Genomic DNA, 5,403 nt, shown 5'->3' with positions numbered 1-5,403 from the left:
TGCGGAGGAAGGGGAAAAGCCCCTCCCACCGCTAATCAAATACACTATTTTGATTAAAATATGATCAAAACACATTATTTTATTTAAATAAAATATTGTTTTTAAATATTATCATTTTAAACTAAAATACACTATTTTGATTAAAATATGATCAAAACACATTATTTCATTTAAATAAAATATTGTTTTTTTGGCACTTCTATACTAAATTATATACTAAATTAGGTTATTAATCCTTCTTTTGATTTCAACCCTTAATCTTTCAAAAAATTTTATTTAAATCGTCATTTAAATTTTGATTTTAAAAATTAATTCAATTTTCTCTTTCAAAATTTTAAAAAGACCCTATAATTTAACATGTTTTTCAATTGACCTTGAAAATTCTATATTTTTTTTAAGTTTACCTTTATTTTCAATAGAATTTGGTCTTTGAATATGAATGTCTTTTGTAAAGAGGTTACTGGTCTTAGATTTTTTCAATATAACATTAAATTGACTTTCAAACTTTGATTTTCTTGTAATTTTAACTTTAATTGCATCTGTTGAGTTTGTAAAAATTAAATATGGTTCTTTACAATTTTAATATTTTAAATTGAGCTCAAATTAGGCTTTTAAATTTAGTTTTTTTATCAATTAAGTCCTTAATAAAATTAATTTAACTTATTGAAAGTCTGATTAAGCCTTTACACTTAACTAATTTTTCTACTTTTAGCCTAAATTAATTTTTAAAATCAATTAGATCTTTAATTGAGCTCATGACTAAATCAAATTAGCCTATTAAAAATCTAATTAAGTATTTAGATTTGATTTTAATGAAAATTCATTTGATATGCACTCAAATTAGCCTTAAATCTGTGTTTTTCTTTACTTTGAGTTCTTCAATGGTGCAATTGAGCTTCTAATTTTGCACTTAAATCCATCTTCAATTTATCATTGCCAATCAAATTGCTAGTCCTCTTTTATTTTTATATTTTAAAAAAAAAAAGATTTTGAGAGAAACCTAAAATTAAAATGTGATAGTTGATATGAATCTTATAAGGAGTGTGAAGATAAAGACCATGGATAATATCTGGTTGGTATATCAACAACTACTTAGTAAATAATCAAACAAGAGTTAGATGATTTCACAAGTCTTGTTCATACTAAACCTATTGAGGTACCGCTACTCGCTTATCTAACCTAAAGTTGATATTAAATGTGATCAAAGTGTGTTGGACTTGGTGTGAAGGGATAAATTCATATTTAATATATGCAATAAAATGAACAAAATACATGAGATGCAGGATCACACACATAAATAAACATCATATCAAACAAACAATAATAGAAAATATACATTATCATCACAAAACAAACCAACATAACTTAGCCTCAAAATCCCTAGTAGAATCATCATTCTATCTTAGTAGACATTGAGGCGAACTATGTGTAAAAGAAAAAACAAAAAAACTTATCATCTAGTTTTAAGGTAACTAAAAACCCTGACTGATTTTTAGACGTTTTAAATAAGAGATTAATTATATAATAAAAAAGATAGTTATCATGTTATCTTACTTAATAGAAGTTGCATTAATGTTTGTTTTTAATGAAAAAAAATGTCTAATGTACATTGAAAAAAATATTTTTTCAAAATGATTTTATTATCACTTTTAGGTTGACTTCTAGGATAAATGCCACTACGGACAAATCCTACTAAGGACTCATTTATCTTATGTCGATATATGGATAATTGAAAATATATTTTTCAAAGTGATTTTATTATCCTAAGGATAAATCTCATTAAGGGTTTATTTCTCCAATATTAATCCATAGATAACAAAATCACAATAAATATTTATATATTGAAAATATATTTTCTAAAATGATTTTATTATTGTTTTGAGGTCGATTATCAAGGATTTATTAAATATTTATTTATCTTATATCGGTTAATGTATAATAAAATTACCACTGAATAGTTATGTGTTAACTACATGCATATATATTCCTTTGAAATGGTTTTATTATCATTTTTAGGTTGCATTCTAAGGATAAAACCATTAGGTTTTCTAATCCTATGTCAACTTACAATAATAAACCATATATAAATATTCATGCATCAAAAACAAAACCCACAAAATAAAAGATAATAACAACAACAAGTCAAGATCACCATCACTTAGCAAGTAGTAACTTCACAAAAAAAATCTATAACATTGTTTTATAACACAACAAATCAAAAACAACACTTACAAAAATTCAAAAACACTATCCATAACTCCAATATTTCATAATCATTTAAAATAACATGAATTAAACTCAATACACATTATTTTTTTTATGAATCCCATAAAATTCCTTACAATAATCATCAAAATCAATCAACATGTAAAGATATTATTCAAAAACCATGTTTAAGGTTTAAAGTCAACCTTTGAGAACAACTAAGTCAAGTAAAGTAGTTGTTGGAAGTGGGATGAATTGTGGTAGTGTGTCTAACATGAGTTAGGAAGGCATAATTGCCAGTGGCACATTATTGCACATTATTGCACATTATTGCATGCGCTGACAAGAGATGAAAATGCTTGAGTCAATCCGCTCAATACTCTTCTTGATCCTCTTTCTGGTACAGACAATGTCTCCTATTATTACTTGAGAGAGGAGATCGAAGCCCTAAAGTTTTGAACCTCATTGTTTCTATCTTCTTCCACTAGGTTTTTCTTTTTTTTGCTGTTGATGTTTGTTGTTGTCATGGTTAACTTCCATGGCATCTAGCAACGGTATAGAAAATATGATGTGATGAGGTTGGTGTTTGACCGATGATGAGGAGGACTTTGGATTGGTGAGTCTTGGCTAGTCGAGTTTATAGCATTGGCCAAAAAAATAGGTTTGTCAAAAAAAAAAAAGAGGTTAGCAATGAGAGAGGGAGAAAGTTGTTGGTGGTGGTTGACAATGTTGTGGATGGCCAACAAGAGGGAAGCTCAAAAGTGTGATGACGGTTTTTAGGTGTCTTAGCTAGTGTTTTTTGTGTGGGTAATGAATGTCAAAGAAAGAAAATGATCATGTCTCTTTATTTTATGAGAGTGGCAACTAGGTTAGAAAGAATAGTCAAGGGTTGTTTTGGAGTGTAGAAAAGAAAGTCTATTATTTATTTATTTATTTCTAGTATGTATTTTTAATTATGAATCCCTTGTTAGCTAAGATTTTAGTATTTATAGACAAAGTGCTTTTCACTTGATCTCTAAAATAATTTGGTGTAATTTTAATTTTATTTTTTCTTGTTGCACTTTTGATTTCTCTCTACTTTACTTTTATTTTGTATTTTGGTTTTAAAAAAACATTGTCAATGTCAATTTAATAAAAAAGATTAATAAATTTTTTTGAAATGGACACGTTAAAAATTAAATACATTAAAAGTATATTTTTGAATTTTAATTTAAAAAAAAACATTGAAAATCATGAAAATAAAGTCAAAAACATATATTTTTTTTATTTTGATTTTAAAACATATTTAAAATCATAAAATAAGCATACAAATAGTTGAAAACATATTTTTTTTGAACTTTTTGTTGTTTTTGTTATTTTGGAAAGACTAGGTTATAACATCCACTATCATTGTGGAATCACCATCATTGATCAAACTAATTAATCAAATATATTTAAACTATATCGAGCAAGTGACATTAGTGTTCTTACCAGCTAGTCTACGTCATCGATTATTTTCTTAAATCTAGATTTTACAAAATAAAGAATAAATGGATATGATTTAAAGCATATTAAGAATGAAAAAAATATATTAATTACCTTATAATTTTGTCCCCACCAAACACAAATTATTAAATTTGAGAAAAAAATAAATTCAAAATAAAGATAATAACTTGAAGAGTTGGGAAAATAATAATAATAATTTATGCATAGCTCACATGACACGACTTTGCTTAAATACCCTCTTACCTCTCCTGTCTACTTCTCTCAATCGGAGGCTGCAAAATCTGCAGCTTCTCTTCAGGGAAGCAACTATCCATAACATCGCACGAACATAATCAGAGACAGTGTTAGGACAGAAACATAGGATAAACTAACTGCAGTTCTACTTCACTCCAACAATAGTCATAAGAAATTTAAGCTTGTCATTGACCTCCGCCAGATCGGAAGGATCCCTGAATGAGGAGGGTGGTTCCACTCCGGTGAATACATACAGTGCCTTGAGCTCCTCAATACACGTTCCTCGCACAGAAGCTTTGTACCCCACTATTGTGCGTACTGCACGAATTTGTTTCCATATCTTGTCCTCACTGTACGACACCTGCAATCAATGTGGATTTTATACAATTCAGCTGGACAAAATATGGTGTCTCAATTAAAATCAAAGGTGGTGAAATCTCAGAAATAAAACTCCCAGCATACAAAGCTGACCCTTTTCCAGAGCTCTATCATTTCTAACACTCAAAACCAGGACCAGAACACAGACATTGGTGAATATGATCATCAATTTAAACATTTAGAGCCTTCGAGCCCCAACAGGATTACGCAACAAAAACCCAAATGGTTGCGTAATAAAGCTTGGGTTGAACTTCCATAAAACCTCATTAGAAAGAAAACTAAGAGAGAAGGAAGAAAACATGTCAGTGGCGTAAATGCAAAATTTTGTAATGGATGTAGTTTTTATCATTTACAAGAACTTTTTAACAAAGTTTAAGCTAAAAACCTAAATTCTCTAACGAAGACAAGAGTAAGAAGAAATTAAAAGTAAATAACTAATCAATTATTAGCTAACAAACCATCTAACTTCCAACAAATTCCTCCGGACAAGAAACGTCATATGCCCCCTCACCATTTATTCACTGGCACCACCAGAATGTGAAGGCTTCACGATGATTATTATGTCATTAAATACTAGTTCTTATTACTTCTTTTTTGACATGTTTCACTTTGACCCTGATAATTCACATACCAATGGACATGAACCTTTGAGAAACATCTGGTTCAGAGTCCATAGCGGTTAAATCCACTTGAAATGACTGAGTACACTTCGTATCTGTGAACTTTACAAATGGGAGCATTGCAATATACCTCACTACCGAAAATAAAGGTTATTTGCAAGGAAAACTGCAACTACAGTCTAGAGGATGCAAATTTTTTAACCAAGGAGAGATACTTTGTTTATTAGCAGTAGCTTTGCAACTGCACGCACTGTTGCAAATTGTACTTCTTGCTAATTTGTTTGCAAATTGGATAATTTGCAGCCGCATGTGTTGTTGGAAATTTCAATAACCGCTAATGGATAATTTGCACTGACATGTGCTACTGCAAAATCCATTGGTTGTTAATCTGCTGCAAATTTCATAGATTCAAAAATTTATCTTTGCAACTACAGACGTTGTTGCAAATTTCAGAGTTTGCTAAAATAACCCTTCTTTGAAA

This window comes from Populus euphratica, unplaced genomic scaffold, assembly GCF_000495115.2.
Source record: "Populus euphratica unplaced genomic scaffold, PopEup_1.0 scaffold524.1, whole genome shotgun sequence".
NCBI lineage: Eukaryota > Viridiplantae > Streptophyta > Magnoliopsida > Malpighiales > Salicaceae > Populus > Populus euphratica.
Note: the sequence above shows the minus strand (reverse complement) of the source record.